We start from the raw sequence: 25639 nt of genomic DNA, 5'->3' as shown, positions 1-25639 counted from the left end.
TGATACCTTTCATCACAATTCCTAGAAGATCAATGTCATCACAAGGCCCCATGACACCTGTCATCACAATTCGCTATGACCCTTGTCATCACAATACTCGATGAACCGTGTCATCACAGTGTTCCAGGGCACATGTCATCACAATGATCCATGACGACTTTCATCACAATGCTCCAATACACCTGTCATCACAATGCTCCATGGCCCCTGTTATCATATTGCTCCATGATCACTTTCATCAAAATGATCCATGACCAATGTCATCACCATTCCTAATGACGCCTGTCATCTCAATGCTCCATGGCACCTTCATCACAATGCTCCATGAACCCATTCATCACAATGTTCCCTGTCCTTTTCATCACAATGTTCCATGGGCCCTGTCATCACAATGCTCCATGCGCTTGTCATCAAAATGCTCCAGAACTCTTGTCATCATAATGCTCCATGCCAGTGTCATCAAAATGCCCCATGACACTTGTCATCACAATGCTCCACGTCATTTGTCTTCACAATGCTCCATGACCCTTGTCATAACAATGGTCCATGGCCTTGTCATCACAATGTTCCATGGCCTCTGACATCACTATGCTCTATGGTTTTTCTCATCACAATGCTCTTTGACCCCTGTCATCACAATGCTTGATGACCATTGTCATCACAATGCTCCAAGAACCCTGTCATCACAATGCTCCATGCCGTTGACATCACAATGCTCCATGGCCCTTGTAATTAGAATGCTCCATGCCCTTGTCATCACAATGCTCCAGAACACTTGTGATCATAATACGCCTTTCCTGTGTCATCCCATTGCTCAATGACCCTTGTCATCAAAATATTCCTTGTCCTTTGTCATCACAGTGCTCCATGATACCTTTAATCAAAATTCTACATGACAACTGTCATCACAATGCAAGATGACCAATGTCATCACAAGGCCCCATGACACGTGTCATCACAATTCGCCTTGGCCCTGGACATCTCAATGCTGTATGAACCGTGTCATCACTAGGTTCCAGGACACTTGTCATCACAATGCTCCATGAACTCTGTTATCTCAATGTTCCATGGCCTTTGTATTCACAATGCTCCATTGTCCTGATAATCGCATTGCTCCATGAACACTTTCATCACAATGCTCCTTGACCACTGTCACCCTAATTCCCCATGACGTCTCGCCTCACTGTCTTCCAAGGCCACTCTCATCAAAATGCTCCATGATCTGTGTCAGCACAATATTGCATGACACTTGTCATCACAATGCTCCATGATGCCTGTCATCACAATGCTCCATGAATTTGTTATCACAATGCTCCAGGACCAGTTTCATCACAATACTCCATCCCCCTTTTCATCACAGTGCACAATGAAACCTTTCATTACAATGCTCCATGACACTTGTCATCACAATGCTCAACGGCCTTTATCGTCACAATGCTCCCAGGCACTTTTCATCACGATGTTCCATGAAAACTTACATCACTTTGCTCCACGACCATTGTCATCACAATAGTCCATACCCTTGTCAACACAATGCTGCATAATCCCTGTCATCACAATTCTCCTTGACTGCTGTCATCACGATAATCCAGGACAATTTTCATAACAATGGTTCATTCCCCCAGTCATCTCAGTGCTCCATGATACCTTTCATCACAATTCCTAGATGATCAATGTCATCACAAGGCCCCATGACACCTGTCATCACAATTCGCTATGACCCTTGTCATCACAATACTCGATGAACCGTGTCATCACAGTGTTCCAGGGCACATGTCATCACAATGATCCATGACGACTTTCATCACAATGCTCCAATACACCTGTCATCACAATGCTCCATGGCCCCTGTTATCATATTGCTCCATGATCACTTTCATCACAATGATCCATGACCAATGTCATCACCATTCCTAATGACGCCTGTCATCTCAATGCTCCATGGCACCTTCATCACAATGCTCCATGAACCCATTCATCACAATGTTCCCTGTCCTTTTCATCACAATGTTCCATGGGCCCTGTCATCACAATGCTCCATGCGCTTGTCATCAAAATGCTCCAGAACTCTTGTCATCATAATGCTCCATGCCAGTGTCATCAAAATGCCCCATGACACTTGTCATCACAATGCTCCACGTCATTTGTCATCACAATGCTCCATGACCCTTGTCATAACAATGGTCCATGGCCTTGTCATCACAATGTTCCATGGCCTCTGACATCACTATGCTCTATGGTTTTTCTCATCACAATGCTCTTTGACCCCTGTCATCACAATGCTTGATGACCATTGTCATCACAATGCTCCAAGAACCCTGTCATCACAATGCTCCATGGCCCTTGTAATTAGAATGCTCCATGCCCTTGTCATCACAATGCTCCAGAACACTTGTGATCATAATACGCCTTTCCTGTGTCATCCCATTGCTCAATGACCCTTGTCATCAAAATATTCCTTGTCCTTTGTCATCACAGTGCTCCATGATACCTTTAATCAAAATTCTACATGACAACTGTCATCACAATGCAAGATGACCAATGTCATCACAAGGCCCCATGACACGTGTCATCACAATTCGCCTTGGCCCTGGACATCTCAATGCTGTATGAACCGTGTCATCACTAGGTTCCAGGACACTTGTCATCACAATGCTCCATGAACTCTGTTATCTCAATGTTCCATGGCCTTTGTATTCACAATGCTCCATTGTCCTGATAATCGCATTGCTCCATGAACACTTTCATCACAATGCTCCTTGACCACTGTCACCCTAATTCCCCATGACGTCTCGCCTCACTGTCTTCCAAGGCCACTCTCATCAAAATGCTCCATGATCTGTGTCAGCACAATATTGCATGACACTTGTCATCACAATGCTCCATGATGCCTGTCATCACAATGCTCCATGAATTTGTTATCACAATGCTCCAGGACCAGTTTCATCACAATACTCCATCCCCCTTTTCATCACAGTGCACAATGAAACCTTTCATTACAATGCTCCATGACACTTGTCATCACAATGCTCAACGGCCTTTATCGTCACAATGCTCCCAGGCACTTTTCATCACGATGTTCCATGAAAACTTACATCACTTTGCTCCACGACCATTGTCATCACAATAGTCCATACCCTTGTCAACACAATGCTGCATAATCCCTGTCATCACAATTCTCCTTGACTGCTGTCATCACGATAATCCAGGACAATTTTCATAACAATGGTTCATTCCCCCAGTCATCTCAGTGCTCCATGATACCTTTCATCACAATTCCTAGATGATCAATGTCATCACAAGGCCCCATGACACCTGTCATCACAATTCGCTATGACCCTTGTCATCACAATACTCGATGAACCGTGTCATCACAGTGTTCCAGGGCACATGTCATCACAATGATCCATGACGACTTTCATCACAATGCTCCAATACACCTGTCATCACAATGCTCCATGGCCCCTGTTATCATATTGCTCCATGATCACTTTCATCACAATGATCCATGACCAATGTCATCACCATTCCTAATGACGCCTGTCATCTCAATGCTCCATGGCACCTTCATCACAATGCTCCATGAACCCATTCATCACAATGTTCCCTGTCCTTTTCATCACAATGTTCCATGGGCCCTGTCATCACAATGCTCCATGCGCTTGTCATCAAAATGCTCCAGAACTCTTGTCATCATAATGCTCCATGCCAGTGTCATCAAAATGCCCCATGACACTTGTCATCACAATGCTCCACGTCATTTGTCATCACAATGCTCCATGACCCTTGTCATAACAATGGTCCATGGCCTTGTCATCACAATGTTCCATGGCCTCTGACATCACTATGCTCTATGGTTTTTCTCATCACAATGCTCTTTGACCCCTGTCATCACAATGCTTGATGACCATTGTCATCACAATGCTCCAAGAACCCTGTCATCACAATGCTCCATGCCGTTGACATCACAATGCTCCATGGCCCTTGTAATTGGAATGCTCCATGCCCTTGTCATCACAATGCTCCAGAACACTTGTGATCATAATACGCCTTTCCTGTGTCATCCCATTGCTCAATGACCCTTGTCATCAAAATATTCCTTGTCCTTTGTCATCACAGTGCTCCATGATACCTTTAATCAAAATTCTACATGACAACTGTCATCACAATGCAAGATGACCAATGTCATCACAAGGCCCCATGACACGTGTCATCACAATTCGCCTTGGCCCTGGACATCTCAATGCTGTATGAACCGTGTCATCACTAGGTTCCAGGACACTTGTCATCACAATGCTCCATGAACTCTGTTATCTCAATGTTCCATGGCCTTTGTATTCACAATGCTCCATTGTCCTGATAATCGCATTGCTCCATGAACACTTTCATCACAATGCTCCTTGACCACTGTCACCCTAATTCCCCATGACGTCTCGCCTCACTTTCTTCCAAGGCCACTCTCATCAAAATGCTCCATGATCTGTGTCAGCACAATATTGCATGACACTTGTCATCACAATGCTCCATGATGCCTGTCATCACAATGCTCCATGAATTTGTTATCACAATGCTCCAGGACCAGTTTCATCACAATACTCCATCCCCCTTTTCATCACAGTGCACAATGAAACCTTTCATTACAATGCTCCATGACACTTGTCATCACAATGCTCAACGGCCTTTATCGTCACAATGCTCCCAGGCACTTTTCATCACGATGTTCCATGAAAACTTACATCACTTTGCTCCACGACCATTGTCATCACAATAGTCCATACCCTTGTCAACACAATGCTGCATAATCCCTGTCATCACAATTCTCCTTGACTGCTGTCATCACGATAATCCAGGACAATTTTCATAACAATGGTTCATTCCCCCAGTCATCTCAGTGCTCCATGATACCTTTCATCACAATTCCTAGAAGATCAATGTCATCACAAGGCCCCATGACACCTGTCATCACAATTCGCTATGACCCTTGTCATCACAATACTCGATGAACCGTGTCATCACAGTGTTCCAGGGCACATGTCATCACAATGATCCATGACGACTTTCATCACAATGCTCCAATACACCTGTCATCACAATGCTCCATGGCCCCTGTTATCATATTGCTCCATGATCACTTTCATCAAAATGATCCATGACCAATGTCATCACCATTCCTAATGACGCCTGTCATCTCAATGCTCCATGGCACCTTCATCACAATGCTCCATGAACCCATTCATCACAATGTTCCCTGTCCTTTTCATCACAATGTTCCATGGGCCCTGTCATCACAATGCTCCATGCGCTTGTCATCAAAATGCTCCAGAACTCTTGTCATCATAATGCTCCATGCCAGTGTCATCAAAATGCCCCATGACACTTGTCATCACAATGCTCCACGTCATTTGTCTTCACAATGCTCCATGACCCTTGTCATAACAATGGTCCATGGCCTTGTCATCACAATGTTCCATGGCCTCTGACATCACTATGCTCTATGGTTTTTCTCATCACAATGCTCTTTGACCCCTGTCATCACAATGCTTGATGACCATTGTCATCACAATGCTCCAAGAACCCTGTCATCACAATGCTCCATGCCGTTGACATCACAATGCTCCATGGCCCTTGTAATTAGAATGCTCCATGCCCTTGTCATCACAATGCTCCAGAACACTTGTGATCATAATACGCCTTTCCTGTGTCATCCCATTGCTCAATGACCCTTGTCATCAAAATATTCCTTGTCCTTTGTCATCACAGTGCTCCATGATACCTTTAATCAAAATTCTACATGACAACTGTCATCACAATGCAAGATGACCAATGTCATCACAAGGCCCCATGACACGTGTCATCACAATTCGCCTTGGCCCTGGACATCTCAATGCTGTATGAACCGTGTCATCACTAGGTTCCAGGACACTTGTCATCACAATGCTCCATGAACTCTGTTATCTCAATGTTCCATGGCCTTTGTATTCACAATGCTCCATTGTCCTGATAATCGCATTGCTCCATGAACACTTTCATCACAATGCTCCTTGACCACTGTCACCCTAATTCCCCATGACGTCTCGCCTCACTGTCTTCCAAGGCCACTCTCATCAAAATGCTCCATGATCTGTGTCAGCACAATATTGCATGACACTTGTCATCACAATGCTCCATGATGCCTGTCATCACAATGCTCCATGAATTTGTTATCACAATGCTCCAGGACCAGTTTCATCACAATACTCCATCCCCCTTTTCATCACAGTGCACAATGAAACCTTTCATTACAATGCTCCATGACACTTGTCATCACAATGCTCAACGGCCTTTATCGTCACAATGCTCCCAGGCACTTTTCATCACGATGTTCCATGAAAACTTACATCACTTTGCTCCACGACCATTGTCATCACAATAGTCCATACCCTTGTCAACACAATGCTGCATAATCCCTGTCATCACAATTCTCCTTGACTGCTGTCATCACGATAATCCAGGACAATTTTCATAACAATGGTTCATTCCCCCAGTCATCTCAGTGCTCCATGATACCTTTCATCACAATTCCTAGATGATCAATGTCATCACAAGGCCCCATGACACCTGTCATCACAATTCGCTATGACCCTTGTCATCACAATACTCGATGAACCGTGTCATCACAGTGTTCCAGGGCACATGTCATCACAATGATCCATGACGACTTTCATCACAATGCTCCAATACACCTGTCATCACAATGCTCCATGGCCCCTGTTATCATATTGCTCCATGATCACTTTCATCACAATGATCCATGACCAATGTCATCACCATTCCTAATGACGCCTGTCATCTCAATGCTCCATGGCACCTTCATCACAATGCTCCATGAACCCATTCATCACAATGTTCCCTGTCCTTTTCATCACAATGTTCCATGGGCCCTGTCATCACAATGCTCCATGCGCTTGTCATCAAAATGCTCCAGAACTCTTGTCATCATAATGCTCCATGCCAGTGTCATCAAAATGCCCCATGACACTTGTCATCACAATGCTCCACGTCATTTGTCATCACAATGCTCCATGACCCTTGTCATAACAATGGTCCATGGCCTTGTCATCACAATGTTCCATGGCCTCTGACATCACTATGCTCTATGGTTTTTCTCATCACAATGCTCTTTGACCCCTGTCATCACAATGCTTGATGACCATTGTCATCACAATGCTCCAAGAACCCTGTCATCACAATGCTCCATGGCCCTTGTAATTAGAATGCTCCATGCCCTTGTCATCACAATGCTCCAGAACACTTGTGATCATAATACGCCTTTCCTGTGTCATCCCATTGCTCAATGACCCTTGTCATCAAAATATTCCTTGTCCTTTGTCATCACAGTGCTCCATGATACCTTTAATCAAAATTCTACATGACAACTGTCATCACAATGCAAGATGACCAATGTCATCACAAGGCCCCATGACACGTGTCATCACAATTCGCCTTGGCCCTGGACATCTCAATGCTGTATGAACCGTGTCATCACTAGGTTCCAGGACACTTGTCATCACAATGCTCCATGAACTCTGTTATCTCAATGTTCCATGGCCTTTGTATTCACAATGCTCCATTGTCCTGATAATCGCATTGCTCCATGAACACTTTCATCACAATGCTCCTTGACCACTGTCACCCTAATTCCCCATGACGTCTCGCCTCACTGTCTTCCAAGGCCACTCTCATCAAAATGCTCCATGATCTGTGTCAGCACAATATTGCATGACACTTGTCATCACAATGCTCCATGATGCCTGTCATCACAATGCTCCATGAATTTGTTATCACAATGCTCCAGGACCAGTTTCATCACAATACTCCATCCCCCTTTTCATCACAGTGCACAATGAAACCTTTCATTACAATGCTCCATGACACTTGTCATCACAATGCTCAACGGCCTTTATCGTCACAATGCTCCCAGGCACTTTTCATCACGATGTTCCATGAAAACTTACATCACTTTGCTCCACGACCATTGTCATCACAATAGTCCATACCCTTGTCAACACAATGCTGCATAATCCCTGTCATCACAATTCTCCTTGACTGCTGTCATCACGATAATCCAGGACAATTTTCATAACAATGGTTCATTCCCCCAGTCATCTCAGTGCTCCATGATACCTTTCATCACAATTCCTAGATGATCAATGTCATCACAAGGCCCCATGACACCTGTCATCACAATTCGCTATGACCCTTGTCATCACAATACTCGATGAACCGTGTCATCACAGTGTTCCAGGGCACATGTCATCACAATGATCCATGACGACTTTCATCACAATGCTCCAATACACCTGTCATCACAATGCTCCATGGCCCCTGTTATCATATTGCTCCATGATCACTTTCATCACAATGATCCATGACCAATGTCATCACCATTCCTAATGACGCCTGTCATCTCAATGCTCCATGGCACCTTCATCACAATGCTCCATGAACCCATTCATCACAATGTTCCCTGTCCTTTTCATCACAATGTTCCATGGGCCCTGTCATCACAATGCTCCATGCGCTTGTCATCAAAATGCTCCAGAACTCTTGTCATCATAATGCTCCATGCCAGTGTCATCAAAATGCCCCATGACACTTGTCATCACAATGCTCCACGTCATTTGTCATCACAATGCTCCATGACCCTTGTCATAACAATGGTCCATGGCCTTGTCATCACAATGTTCCATGGCCTCTGACATCACTATGCTCTATGGTTTTTCTCATCACAATGCTCTTTGACCCCTGTCATCACAATGCTTGATGACCATTGTCATCACAATGCTCCAAGAACCCTGTCATCACAATGCTCCATGCCGTTGACATCACAATGCTCCATGGCCCTTGTAATTAGAATGCTCCATGCCCTTGTCATCACAATGCTCCAGAACACTTGTGATCATAATACGCCTTTCCTGTGTCATCCCATTGCTCAATGACCCTTGTCATCAAAATATTCCTTGTCCTTTGTCATCACAGTGCTCCATGATACCTTTAATCAAAATTCTACATGACAACTGTCATCACAATGCAAGATGACCAATGTCATCACAAGGCCCCATGACACGTGTCATCACAATTCGCCTTGGCCCTGGACATCTCAATGCTGTATGAACCGTGTCATCACTAGGTTCCAGGACACTTGTCATCACAATGCTCCATGAACTCTGTTATCTCAATGTTCCATGGCCTTTGTATTCACAATGCTCCATTGTCCTGATAATCGCATTGCTCCATGAACACTTTCATCACAATGCTCCTTGACCACTGTCACCCTAATTCCCCATGACGTCTCGCCTCACTGTCTTCCAAGGCCACTCTCATCAAAATGCTCCATGATCTGTGTCAGCACAATATTGCATGACACTTGTCATCACAATGCTCCATGATGCCTGTCATCACAATGCTCCATGAATTTGTTATCACAATGCTCCAGGACCAGTTTCATCACAATACTCCATCCCCCTTTTCATCACAGTGCACAATGAAACCTTTCATTACAATGCTCCATGACACTTGTCATCACAATGCTCAACGGCCTTTATCGTCACAATGCTCCCAGGCACTTTTCATCACGATGTTCCATGAAAACTTACATCACTTTGCTCCACGACCATTGTCATCACAATAGTCCATACCCTTGTCAACACAATGCTGCATAATCCCTGTCATCACAATTCTCCTTGACTGCTGTCATCACGATAATCCAGGACAATTTTCATAACAATGGTTCATTCCCCCAGTCATCTCAGTGCTCCATGATACCTTTCATCACAATTCCTAGAAGATCAATGTCATCACAAGGCCCCATGACACCTGTCATCACAATTCGCTATGACCCTTGTCATCACAATACTCGATGAACCGTGTCATCACAGTGTTCCAGGGCACATGTCATCACAATGATCCATGACGACTTTCATCACAATGCTCCAATACACCTGTCATCACAATGCTCCATGGCCCCTGTTATCATATTGCTCCATGATCACTTTCATCAAAATGATCCATGACCAATGTCATCACCATTCCTAATGACGCCTGTCATCTCAATGCTCCATGGCACCTTCATCACAATGCTCCATGAACCCATTCATCACAATGTTCCCTGTCCTTTTCATCACAATGTTCCATGGGCCCTGTCATCACAATGCTCCATGCGCTTGTCATCAAAATGCTCCAGAACTCTTGTCATCATAATGCTCCATGCCAGTGTCATCAAAATGCCCCATGACACTTGTCATCACAATGCTCCACGTCATTTGTCTTCACAATGCTCCATGACCCTTGTCATAACAATGGTCCATGGCCTTGTCATCACAATGTTCCATGGCCTCTGACATCACTATGCTCTATGGTTTTTCTCATCACAATGCTCTTTGACCCCTGTCATCACAATGCTTGATGACCATTGTCATCACAATGCTCCAAGAACCCTGTCATCACAATGCTCCATGCCGTTGACATCACAATGCTCCATGGCCCTTGTAATTAGAATGCTCCATGCCCTTGTCATCACAATGCTCCAGAACACTTGTGATCATAATACGCCTTTCCTGTGTCATCCCATTGCTCAATGACCCTTGTCATCAAAATATTCCTTGTCCTTTGTCATCACAGTGCTCCATGATACCTTTAATCAAAATTCTACATGACAACTGTCATCACAATGCAAGATGACCAATGTCATCACAAGGCCCCATGACACGTGTCATCACAATTCGCCTTGGCCCTGGACATCTCAATGCTGTATGAACCGTGTCATCACTAGGTTCCAGGACACTTGTCATCACAATGCTCCATGAACTCTGTTATCTCAATGTTCCATGGCCTTTGTATTCACAATGCTCCATTGTCCTGATAATCGCATTGCTCCATGAACACTTTCATCACAATGCTCCTTGACCACTGTCACCCTAATTCCCCATGACGTCTCGCCTCACTGTCTTCCAAGGCCACTCTCATCAAAATGCTCCATGATCTGTGTCAGCACAATATTGCATGACACTTGTCATCACAATGCTCCATGATGCCTGTCATCACAATGCTCCATGAATTTGTTATCACAATGCTCCAGGACCAGTTTCATCACAATACTCCATCCCCCTTTTCATCACAGTGCACAATGAAACCTTTCATTACAATGCTCCATGACACTTGTCATCACAATGCTCAACGGCCTTTATCGTCACAATGCTCCCAGGCACTTTTCATCACGATGTTCCATGAAAACTTACATCACTTTGCTCCACGACCATTGTCATCACAATAGTCCATACCCTTGTCAACACAATGCTGCATAATCCCTGTCATCACAATTCTCCTTGACTGCTGTCATCACGATAATCCAGGACAATTTTCATAACAATGGTTCATTCCCCCAGTCATCTCAGTGCTCCATGATACCTTTCATCACAATTCCTAGATGATCAATGTCATCACAAGGCCCCATGACACCTGTCATCACAATTCGCTATGACCCTTGTCATCACAATACTCGATGAACCGTGTCATCACAGTGTTCCAGGGCACATGTCATCACAATGATCCATGACGACTTTCATCACAATGCTCCAATACACCTGTCATCACAATGCTCCATGGCCCCTGTTATCATATTGCTCCATGATCACTTTCATCACAATGATCCATGACCAATGTCATCACCATTCCTAATGACGCCTGTCATCTCAATGCTCCATGGCACCTTCATCACAATGCTCCATGAACCCATTCATCACAATGTTCCCTGTCCTTTTCATCACAATGTTCCATGGGCCCTGTCATCACAATGCTCCATGCGCTTGTCATCAAAATGCTCCAGAACTCTTGTCATCATAATGCTCCATGCCAGTGTCATCAAAATGCCCCATGACACTTGTCATCACAATGCTCCACGTCATTTGTCATCACAATGCTCCATGACCCTTGTCATAACAATGGTCCATGGCCTTGTCATCACAATGTTCCATGGCCTCTGACATCACTATGCTCTATGGTTTTTCTCATCACAATGCTCTTTGACCCCTGTCATCACAATGCTTGATGACCATTGTCATCACAATGCTCCAAGAACCCTGTCATCACAATGCTCCATGGCCCTTGTAATTAGAATGCTCCATGCCCTTGTCATCACAATGCTCCAGAACACTTGTGATCATAATACGCCTTTCCTGTGTCATCCCATTGCTCAATGACCCTTGTCATCAAAATATTCCTTGTCCTTTGTCATCACAGTGCTCCATGATACCTTTAATCAAAATTCTACATGACAACTGTCATCACAATGCAAGATGACCAATGTCATCCCAAGGCCCCATGACACGTGTCATCACAATTCGCCTTGGCCCTGGACATCTCAATGCTGTATGAACCGTGTCATCACTAGGTTCCAGGACACTTGTCATCACAATGCTCCATGAACTCTGTTATCTCAATGTTCCATGGCCTTTGTATTCACAATGCTCCATTGTCCTGATAATCGCATTGCTCCATGAACACTTTCATCACAATGCTCCTTGACCACTGTCACCCTAATTCCCCATGACGTCTCGCCTCACTGTCTTCCAAGGCCACTCTCATCAAAATGCTCCATGATCTGTGTCAGCACAATATTGCATGACACTTGTCATCACAATGCTCCATGATGCCTGTCATCACAATGCTCCATGAATTTGTTATCACAATGCTCCAGGACCAGTTTCATCACAATACTCCATCCCCCTTTTCATCACAGTGCACAATGAAACCTTTCATTACAATGCTCCATGACACTTGTCATCACAATGCTCAACGGCCTTTATCGTCACAATGCTCCCAGGCACTTTTCATCACGATGTTCCATGAAAACTTACATCACTTTGCTCCACGACCATTGTCATCACAATAGTCCATACCCTTGTCAACACAATGCTGCATAATCCCTGTCATCACAATTCTCCTTGACTGCTGTCATCACGATAATCCAGGACAATTTTCATAACAATGGTTCATTCCCCCAGTCATCTCAGTGCTCCATGATACCTTTCATCACAATTCCTAGATGATCAATGTCATCACAAGGCCCCATGACACCTGTCATCACAATTCGCTATGACCCTTGTCATCACAATACTCGATGAACCGTGTCATCACAGTGTTCCAGGGCACATGTCATCACAATGATCCATGACGACTTTCATCACAATGCTCCAATACACCTGTCATCACAATGCTCCATGGCCCCTGTTATCATATTGCTCCATGATCACTTTCATCACAATGATCCATGACCAATGTCATCACCATTCCTAATGACGCCTGTCATCTCAATGCTCCATGGCACCTTCATCACAATGCTCCATGAACCCATTCATCACAATGTTCCCTGTCCTTTTCATCACAATGTTCCATGGGCCCTGTCATCACAATGCTCCATGCGCTTGTCATCAAAATGCTCCAGAACTCTTGTCATCATAATGCTCCATGCCAGTGTCATCAAAATGCCCCATGACACTTGTCATCACAATGCTCCACGTCATTTGTCATCACAATGCTCCATGACCCTTGTCATAACAATGGTCCATGGCCTTGTCATCACAATGTTCCATGGCCTCTGACATCACTATGCTCTATGGTTTTTCTCATCACAATGCTCTTTGACCCCTGTCATCACAATGCTTGATGACCATTGTCATCACAATGCTCCAAGAACCCTGTCATCACAATGCTCCATGCCGTTGACATCACAATGCTCCATGGCCCTTGTAATTAGAATGCTCCATGCCCTTGTCATCACAATGCTCCAGAACACTTGTGATCATAATACGCCTTTCCTGTGTCATCCCATTGCTCAATGACCCTTGTCATCAAAATATTCCTTGTCCTTTGTCATCACAGTGCTCCATGATACCTTTAATCAAAATTCTACATGACAACTGTCATCACAATGCAAGATGACCAATGTCATCACAAGGCCCCATGACACGTGTCATCACAATTCGCCTTGGCCCTGGACATCTCAATGCTGTATGAACCGTGTCATCACTAGGTTCCAGGACACTTGTCATCACAATGCTCCATGAACTCTGTTATCTCAATGTTCCATGGCCTTTGTATTCACAATGCTCCATTGTCCTGATAATCGCATTGCTCCATGAACACTTTCATCACAATGCTCCTTGACCACTGTCACCCTAATTCCCCATGACGTCTCGCCTCACTGTCTTCCAAGGCCACTCTCATCAAAATGCTCCATGATCTGTGTCAGCACAATATTGCATGACACTTGTCATCACAATGCTCCATGATGCCTGTCATCACAATGCTCCATGAATTTGTTATCACAATGCTCCAGGACCAGTTTCATCACAATACTCCATCCCCCTTTTCATCACAGTGCACAATGAAACCTTTCATTACAATGCTCCATGACACTTGTCATCACAATGCTCAACGGCCTTTATCGTCACAATGCTCCCAGGCACTTTTCATCACGATGTTCCATGAAAACTTACATCACTTTGCTCCACGACCATTGTCATCACAATAGTCCATACCCTTGTCAACACAATGCTGCATAATCCCTGTCATCACAATTCTCCTTGACTGCTGTCATCACGATAATCCAGGACAATTTTCAGAACAATGGTTCATTCCCCCAGTCATCTCAGTGCTCCATGATACCTTTCATCACAATTCCTAGAAGATCAATGTCATCACAAGGCCCCATGACACCTGTCATCACAATTCGCTATGACCCTTGTCATCACAATACTCGATGAACCGTGTCATCACAGTGTTCCAGGGCACATGTCATCACAATGATCCATGACGACTTTCATCACAATGCTCCAATACACCTGTCATCACAATGCTCCATGGCCCCTGTTATCATATTGCTCCATGATCACTTTCATCACAATGATCCATGACCAATGTCATCACCATTCCTAATGACGCCTGTCATCTCAATGCTCCATGGCACCTTCATCACAATGCTCCATGAACCCATTCATCACAATGTTCCCTGTCCTTTTCATCACAATGTTCCATGGGCCCTGTCATCACAATGCTCCATGCGCTTGTCATCAAAATGCTCCAGAACTCTTGTCATCATAATGCTCCATGCCAGTGTCATCAAAATGCCCCATGACACTTGTCATCACAATGCTCCACGTCATTTGTCATCACAATGCTCCATGACCCTTGTCATAACAATGGTCCATGGCCTTGTCATCACAATGTTCCATGGCCTCTGACATCACTATGCTCTATGGTTTTTCTCATCACAATGCTCTTTGACCCCTGTCATCACAATGCTTGATGACCATTGTCATCACAATGCTCCAAGAACCCTGTCATCACAATGCTCCATGCCGTTGACATCACAATGCTCCATGGCCCTTGTAATTAGAATGCTCCATGCCCTTGTCATCACAATGCTCCAGAACACTTGTGATCATAATACGCCTTTCCTGTGTCATCCCATTGCTCAATGACCCTTGTCATCAAAATATTCCTTGTCCTTTGTCATCACAGTGCTCCATGATACCTTTAATCAAAATTCTACATGACAACTGTCATCACAATGCAAGATGACCAATGTCATCACAAGGCCCCAAGACACGTGTCATCACAATTCGCCTTGGCCCTGGACATCTCAATGCTGTATGAACCGTGTCATCACTAGGTTCCAGGACACTTGTCATCACAATGCTCCATGAACTCTGTTATCTCAATGTTCCATGGCCTTTGTATTCACAATGCTCCATTGTCCTGATAATCGCATTGCTCCATGAACACTTTCATCACAAAGCTCCTTGACCACTGTCACCCTAATTCCCCATGACGTCTCGCCTCACTGTCTTCCAAGGCCACTCTCATCAAAATGCTCCATGATCTGTGTCAGCACAATATTGCATGACACTTGTCATCACAATGCTCCATGATGCCTGTCATCACAATGCTCCATGAATTTGTTATCACAATGCTCCAGGACCAGTTTCATCACAATACTCCATCCCCCTTTTCATCACAGTGCACAATGAAACCTTTCATTACAATGCTCCATGACACTTGTCATCACAATGCTCAATGGCCTTTATCGTCACAATGCTCCCAGGCACTTTTCATCACGATGTTCCATGAAAACTTACATCACTTTGCTCCACGACCATTGTCATCACAATAGTCCATACCCTTGTCAACACAATGCTGCATAATCCCTGTCATCACAATTCTCCTTGACTGCTGTCATCACGATAATCCAGGACAATTTTCAGAACAATGGTTCATTCCCCCAGTCATCTCAGTGCTCCATGATACCTTTCATCACAATTCCTAGATGATCAATGTCATCACAAGGCCCCATGACACCTGTCATCACAATTTGCTATGACCCTTGTCATCACAATACTCGATGAACCGTGTCATCACAGTGATCCAGGGCACATGTCATCACAATGATCCATGACGACTTTCATCACAATGCTCCAATACACCTGTCATCACAATGCTCCATGGCCCCTGTTATCATATTGCTCCATGATCACTTTCATCACAATGATCCATGACCAATGTCATCACCATTCCTAATGACGCCTGTCATCTCAATGCTCCATGGCACCTTCATCACAATGTTCCCTGTCCTTTTCATCACAATGTTCCATGGGCCCTGTCATCACAATGCTCCATGCGCTTGTCATCAAAATGCTCCAGAACTCTTGTCATCATAATGCTCCATGCCAATGTCATCAAAATGCCCCATGACACTTGTCATCACAATGCTCCACGTCATTTGTCATCACAATGCTCCATGACCCTTGTCATAACAATGGTCCATGGCCTTGTCATCACAATGTTCCATGGCCTCTGACATCACTATGCTCTATGGTTTTTCTCATCACAATGCTCTTTGACCCCTGTCATCACAATGCTTGATGACCATTGTCATCACAATGCTCCAAGAACCCTGTCATCACAATGCTCCATGCCGTTGACATCACAATGCTCCATGGCCCTTGTAATTAGAATGCTCCATGCCCTTGTCATCACAATGCTCCAGAACACTTGTGATCATAATACGCCTTTCCTGTGTCATCCCATTGCTCAATGACCCTTGTCATCAAAATATTCCTTGTCCTTTGTCATCACAGTGCTCCATGATACCTTTAATCAAAATTCTACATGACAACTGTCATCACAATGCAAGATGACCAATGTCATCACAAGGCCCCATGACACGTGTCATCACAATTCGCCTTGGCCCTGGACATCTCAATGCTGTATGAACCGTGTCATCACTAGGTTCCAGGACACTTGTCATCACAATGCTCCATGAACTCTGTTATCTCAATGTTCCATGGCCTTTGTATTCACAATGCTCCATTGTCCTGATAATCGCATTGCTCCATGAACACTTTCATCACAATGCTCCTTGACCACTCTCACCCTAATTCCCCATGACGTCTCGCCTCACTGTCTTCCAAGGCCACTCTCATCAAAATGCTCCATGATCTGTGTCAGCACAATATTGCATGACACTTGTCATCACAATGCTCCATGATGCCTGTCATCACAATGCTCCATGAATTTGTTATCACAATGCTCCAGGACCAGTTTCATCACAATACTCCATCCCCCTTTTCATCACAGTGCACAATGAAACCTTTCATTACAATGCTCCATGACACTTGTCATCACAATGCTCAATGGCCTTTATCGTCACAATGCTCCCAGGCACTTTTCATCACGATGTTCCATGAAAACTTACATCACTTTGCTCCACGACCATTGTCATCACAATAGTCCATACCCTTGTCAACACAATGCTGCATAATCCCTGTCATCACAATTCTCCTTGACTGCTGTCATCACGATAATCCAGGACAATTTTCATAACAATGGTTCATTCCCCCAGTCATCTCAGTGCTCCATGATACCTTTCATCCCAATTCCTAGAAGATCAATGTCATCACAAGGCCCCATGACACCTGTCATCACAATTTGCTATGACCCTTGTCATCACAATACTCGATGAACCGTGTCATCACAGTGTTCCAGGGCACATGTCATCACAATGATCCATGACGACTTTCATCACAATGCTCCAATACACCTGTCATCACAATGCTCCATGGCCCCTGTTATCATATTGCTCCATGATCACTTTCATCACAATGATCCATGACCAATGTCATCACCATTCCTAATGACGCCTGTCATCTCAATGCTCCATGGCACCTTCATCACAATGCTCCATGAACCCATTCATCACAATGTTCCCTGTCCTTTTCATCACAATGTTCCATGGGCCCTGTCATCACAATGCTCCATGCGCTTGTCATCAAAATGCTCCAGAACTCTTGTCATCATAATGCTCCATGCCAATGTCATCAAAATGCCCCATGACACTTGTCATCACAATGCTCCACGTCATTTGTCATCACAATGCTCCATGACCCTTGTCATAACAATGGTCCATGGCCTTGTCATCACAATGTTCCATGGCCTCTGACATCACTATGCTCTATGGTTTTTCTCATCACAATGCTCTTTGACCCCTGTCATCACAATGCTTGATGACCATTGTCATCACAATGCTCCAAGAACCCTGTCATCACAATGCTCCATGCCGTTGACATCACAATGCTCCATGGCCCTTGTAATTAGAATGCTCCATGCCCTTGTCATCACAATGCTCCAGAACACTTGTGATCATAATACGCCTTTCCTGTGTCATCCCATTGCTCAATGACCCTTGTCATCAAAATATTCCTTGTCCTTTGTCATCACAGTGCTCCATGATACCTTTAATCAAAATTCTACATGACAACTGTCATCACAATGCAAGATGACCAATGTCATCACAAGGCCCCATGACACGTGTCATCACAATTCGCCTTGGCCCTGGACATCTCAATGCTGTATGAACCGTGTCATCACTAGGTTCCAGGACACTTGTCATCACAATGCTCCATGAACTCTGTTATCTCAATGTTCCATGGCCTTTGTATTCACAATGCTCCATTGTCCTGATAATCGCATTGCTCCATGAACACTTTCATCACAATGCTCCTTGACCACTCTCACCCTAATTCCCCATGACGTCTCGCCTCACTGTCTTCCAAGGCCACTCTCATCAAAATGCTCCATGATCTGTGTCAGCACAATATTGCATGACACTTGTCATCACAATGCTCCATGATGCCTGTCATCACAATGCTCCATGAATTTGTTATCACAATGCTCCAGGACCAGTTTCATCACAATACTCCATCCCCCTTTTCATCACAGTGCACAATGAAACCTTTCATTACAATGCTCCATGACACTTGTCATCACAATGCTCAATGGCCTTTATCGTCACAATGCTCCCAGGCACTTTTCATCACGATGTTCCATGAAAACTTACATCACTTTGCTCCACGACCATTGTCATCACAATAGTCCATACCCTTGTCAACACAATGCTGCATAATCCCTGTCATCACAATTCTCCTTGACTGCTGTCATCACGATAATCCAGGACAATTTTCATAACAATGGTTCATTCCCCCAGTCATCTCAGTGCTCCATGATACCTTTCATCACAATTCCTAGAAGATCAATGTCATCACAAGGCCCCATGACACCTGTCATCACAATTTGCTATGACCCTTGTCATCACAATACTCGATGAACCGTGTCATCACAGTGTTCCAGGGCACATGTCATCACAATGATCCATGACGACTTTCATCACAATGCTCCAATACACCTGTCATCACAATGCTCCATGGCCCCTGTTATCATATTGCTCCATGATCACTTTCATCACAATGATCCATGACCAATGTCATCACCATTCCTAATGACGCCTGTCATCTCAATGCTCCATGGCACCTTCATCACAATGCTCCATGAACCCATTCATCACAATGTTCCCTGTCCTTTTCATCACAATGTTCCATGGGCCCTGTCATCACAATGCTCCATGCGCTTGTCATCAAAATGCTCCAGAACTCTTGTCATCATAATGCTCCATGCCAATGTCATCAAAATGCCCCATGACACTTGTCATCACAATGCTCCACGTCATTTGTCATCACAATGCTCCATGACCCTTGTCATAACAATGGTCCATGGCCTTGTCATCACAATGTTCCATGGCCTCTGACATCACTATGCTCTATGGTTTTTCTCATCACAATGCTCTTTGACCCCTGTCATCACAATGCTTGATGACCATTGTCATCACAATGCTCCAAGAACCCTGTCATCACAATGCTCCATGCCGTTGACATCACAATGCTCCATGGCCCTTGTAATTAGAATGCTCCATGCCCTTGTCATCACAATGCTCCAGAACACTTGTGATCATAATACGCCTTTCCTGTGTCATCCCATTGCTCAATGACCCTTGTCATCAAAATATTCCTTGTCCTTTGTCATCACAGTGCTCCATGATACCTTTAATCAAAATTCTACATGACAACTGTCATCACAATGCAAGATGACCAATGTCATCACAAGGCCCCATGACACGTGTCATCACAATTCGCCTTGGCCCTGGACATCTCAATGCTGTATGAACCGTGTCATCACTAGGTTCCAGGACACTTGTCATCACAATGCTCCATGAACTCTGTTATCTCAATGTTCCATGGCCTTTGTATTCACAATGCTCCATTGTCCTGATAATCGCATTGCTCCATGAACACTTTCATCACAATGCTCCTTGACCACTCTCACCCTAATTCCCCATGACGTCTCGCCTCACTGTCTTCCAAGGCCACTCTCATCAAAATGCTCCATGATCTGTGTCAGCACAATATTGCATGACACTTGTCATCACAATGCTCCATGATGCCTGTCATCACAATGCTCCATGAATTTGTTATCACAATGCTCCAGGACCAGTTTCCTCACAATACTCCATCCCCCTTTTCATCACAGTGCACAATGAAACCTTTCATTACAATGCTCCATGACACTTGTCATCACAATGCTCAACGGCCTTTATCGTCACAATGCTCCCAGGCACTTTTCATCACGATGTTCCATGAAAACTTACATCACTTTGCTCCACGACCATTGTCATCACAATAGTCCATACCCTTGTCAACACAATGCTGCATAATCCCTGTCATCACAATTCTCCTTGACTGCTGTCATCACGATAATCCAGGACAATTTTCAGAAAAATGGTTCATTCCCCCAGTCATCTCAGTGCTCCATGATACCTTTCATCACAATTCCTAGATGATCAATGTCATCACAAGGCCCCATGACACCTGTCATCACAATTTGCTATGACCCTTGTCATCACAATACTCGATGAACCGTGTCATCACAGTGTTCCAGGGCACATGTCATCAAAATGATCCATGACGACTTTCATCACAATGCTCCAATACACCACTCATCACAATGCTCCATGGCCCCTGTTATCGTATTGCTCCATGATCACTTTCATCACAATGCTCCATGACCACTGTCATCACCATTCCTCATGACGCCTGTCATCTCAATGCTCCATGGCCTCTTTCATCACAATGCCCCATGACACGTGTCATCACGATTCTCCTTGGCCCTTGTCATCTCAATGCTGTATGAACCGTGTCATCACTAGGTTCCAGGACACTTGTCATCACAGTGATCCATGACCACTTTCATCACAATGCTCCATGAACTCTGTTATCTCAATGCTCCATGGCCTTTGTATTCTCAATGCTCCATTGTCCCTATAATATCGTTGCTCCATGAACACTTTCATCACAATGCTCCTTGACCACTGTCACCATAATGCCCCATGACGTTTCTCATCACTGTGCTCCAAGGCCACTCTTATCAAATGGCTCCATGATCTGTGTCAGCACCATATTGCATGACACTTTTCATCACAATGCTCCATGATCCCTGTAATCACAATGATCGCTGCCAATGTCATCACAATGCTCCAGGTCTGTTGTCATCAGCATGCTTCATGCCCATGTCATCACAATGCTCCATGAATCTTGTCTTCACAATTCTCCATGGCCCATGTCATCACAGTGCTCCATGACCCCTGTCATCGCAATGCTCTATGGCCTTTGTCATCACAATGCTCCATGACCCATGTCATCACAATGCCCCGTGGTGTTTGTCATCACAATGCTCCATGACCCCTCTCAACACAACGCCTGATGACCCCTGTCATCAAAATGCTAAATGGCACTTGTCATCACAATGCTCTATGAGGCCTGTCATCACTATTCTCCATGTCACTTGTTATCACAATGCTCCATGGCCCCTGTAATTACAGTTCTCCTTGACCCTTTTCATCACAATGCCCAATGCCACCTCTCATCACAATGCTCCATGACATTTGTCATCACAAAGCTCGATGGCCCTTGTCATCACATTTTTCCTTGGTGCTTTTCATCGCAATGCTGCATGGCAACTTTCATCAAAATACTCCAAGATTTGTTTCATCACAATGCTCCATGGCACTTGTCATTACAAATCCACATGATCCCTTTCATCACAATTCTCCATGGCAACTTACATAAAAATGCTCCATGACCCTGTCATCACAATGGCCAAAGATACCTGTTTTTACAAGGATCCAGGACCCTTGTCATCACAAGGCTCCATGTCCCTTCTATTCACAATGCTCCATGGCTCTCGTCATCACAATTCTCCATAGTGCTTTTCATCCCAATGCTCCATGACCGCTTTCAGCACAAGGCCCCATGACCCCTGTCATCACGATGCTCCATGGCCCTTGTCATCACAATGCTCCATGAAACATTTCTTCACAATGCTCCAGTACGCCTTTCATCCAAATTCCCCAAGGCCACTGTCAGCTCAATTCTCCATGACACCTGTCATCATAATGGTCCATGACCCGTTTCATCTCAATGCTCCATGACACCTGTCATCACAATGCTTCATGGCCTTTGTCATCACAATGCTCCATGGCCCCAGTAAACACAGTGCTCCCTGACCCGTTTCATCTCAATGCTCCATGACCTCACTCATCACAAAGCCCCATGACCCCTTTAATCACAATGTTCCATGGCCCTTGTCATCACAGTGCTCCAAGCCTGTGTCATCACACTGCTCCATGACCCCTGTAAACACAAGGCTCCATGCCCTTGTCATCACAAGGCTCCAGAATTCTTGTCATCACAATGTTTCATGGATTTTGTTATCACAATGCTCCAGGACAAGTTTCCTCACAATATTCCATCCTCCTTGTCATCACAGTGTACAATGTAACCTTTTATTACAATGCTCCATGACACTTGTCATCACAATGCTCGATGACCCTTGTCATCACAATGTTCCATGGAGCTTTTCATCGCAATGCTCCATGAATACTTTCATCAAGATACTCCAAGATTTGTTTCATCACAATGCTCCATGTCCGTTTCATCACAATGCTCCATGACACTTGTCATCACAATGCTCCATGGCCCCTCTCATTACTGTGCTCGATAATAACTTTAATCACATTTCTAGATGACCACTGCCATCACAATGCCCCATGATATTGTCATCACAATTCGCCATGAACATTGTCATCACAATGCTCCATGAACCATGTCATCACAGGGTCCCAGGACACTTGTCATCACAATGATCCATGACCACTTTCATCACAATGCTCCATGACCACTGTCATCTCAATGCCTCATGACGCCTATCATCACAATTCTCCAAGGCCCCTCTCATCACAATGCTCCATGACACTTTTCATTATATTGCTCCATAACACCTGTCATCACAGAGTTCCCTGCCCATGTCATTACAATGCTCCATGTCCCATATAATCACAATGATCCATGCCTTTATCCTCACAATTCTCCAGAATTCTTGTCATCACAGTGTTCCATGACCGTGGCATCCCAATGCTCCATGGCCCTTGTCATCACAATGCTCCAGAATTCTTGTGATCACAATGTTCCATGACCATGTCATCACAATGCTACATGACCCAGGTCATCACACTTCTTCCTGACCTTTGTCATCACAATCTTCTATGTCGCTTTTCATCACAATTCTCAATGACCACTTTAATCACTATGCTCGCTGACCTTTTTCATCACATTTCTCTATTGTCATTACAATTCCCCATGGCCCCTTTCTTCACAATGCTCCATGATGCCTGTCATCACAATGCTCCATGGAGTTTTTTATCACAATGCTCCAGGACCAGTTTCATCACAATACTCCATCCCCCTTGTCATCACAGTGCACAATGAAACCTTTCATTACAATGCTCCATGACACTTGTCATCACAATGCTCCATGGCCTTTATCGTCACAATGCTCCCAGGCACTTTTCATCACGATGTTCCATGAAAACTTTCATCACATTGCTCCACGACCATTGTCATCACAATAGTCCTTACCCTTGTCAACACAATGCTGCATAATACCTGTCATCACAATTCTCCTTGACTGCTGTCATCACGATAATCCAGAACAATTTTCATAACAATGATTCATGCCCCCAGTCATCTCAGTGCTCCATGATAACTTTCATCACAATTCCTAGATGATCAATGTCATCACAATGCCCCGTGACACCTGTCATCACAATTCGCTATGACCCTTGTCATCACAATACTCGATGAACCGTGTCATCACAGTGTTCCAGGACACATGTCATCACAATGACCCATGACTAATTTCATCACAATCCTCCAATAAACCTGTCATCACAATGCTCCATGGCACCTGTTATCATATTGCTCCATGAAGTCTTTCATTACAATGCTCCGTGACCACTGTCATCACCAAGCCTCATGACGCCTGTCATCTCAATGCTCCATGGTCCCTTCATCACAATGCTCCATTAACACAGTCATCACAATGTTCCCTGTCCTTTTCATCACAATGTTCCATGGGCCCTGTCATCACAATGCTCCATGTGCTTGTCATCAAAATGCTCCAGAACTCTTGTCATCATAATGCTCCATGTCAATGTCATCACAATGCCCCATGACACTTTTCATCACAATCCTCCACGTCATTTGTCATCACAATGTTCCATGGCCCCTGTCATCACAGTGCTCCATGATACCATCCATCACAATTCTAGAGGACCAATGTCATCACAATGCCCCATGACAGATGCCATCACAATTTGCCATGGTCCCTGTCATCAAAATGCTCCATGAACCGTTCCATCACAAGGTTCCAGGACACTTGTCATCACAATGATCCATGATCACTTTTATCAAAAGTCTCCATGAAACCTGTCATCTCAATGCTCCATAGGCATTGTATTCACAATGCTCCATGGCCCCTATAATCACAGAGCTCCATGACCCCTTTCATCACAATGCTCCAAGACCGCTGTCATCACAATGCCCCAGGACCCCTGCCATCACAAATCTCCAAGGCCTCTCTTACCAAAAAGCTCCATGATCCCTGTCAGTACAATGTTCCATGACACTTTTCACCACAATGCTCCATGACCCATGTCATCAAAAAGTTCTCTGCCATTATCATCACAATGCTCCTTGTCACCTTTCATCACAATGCTCCATGCTCTTTCATCACAATGCTCCAGAATGCTTGTCATCGCAATGTTCCTTGACCATGTCAACACAATGATCCATGACTCCTTTCCTCACAGTGCTCCAGT

The sequence above is a fragment of the Balaenoptera physalus genome (genome assembly GCF_965194825.1).
Source record: "Balaenoptera physalus genome assembly, chromosome: 19".
NCBI lineage: Eukaryota > Metazoa > Chordata > Mammalia > Artiodactyla > Balaenopteridae > Balaenoptera > Balaenoptera physalus.
This window is presented reverse-complemented; position numbering follows the sequence as displayed.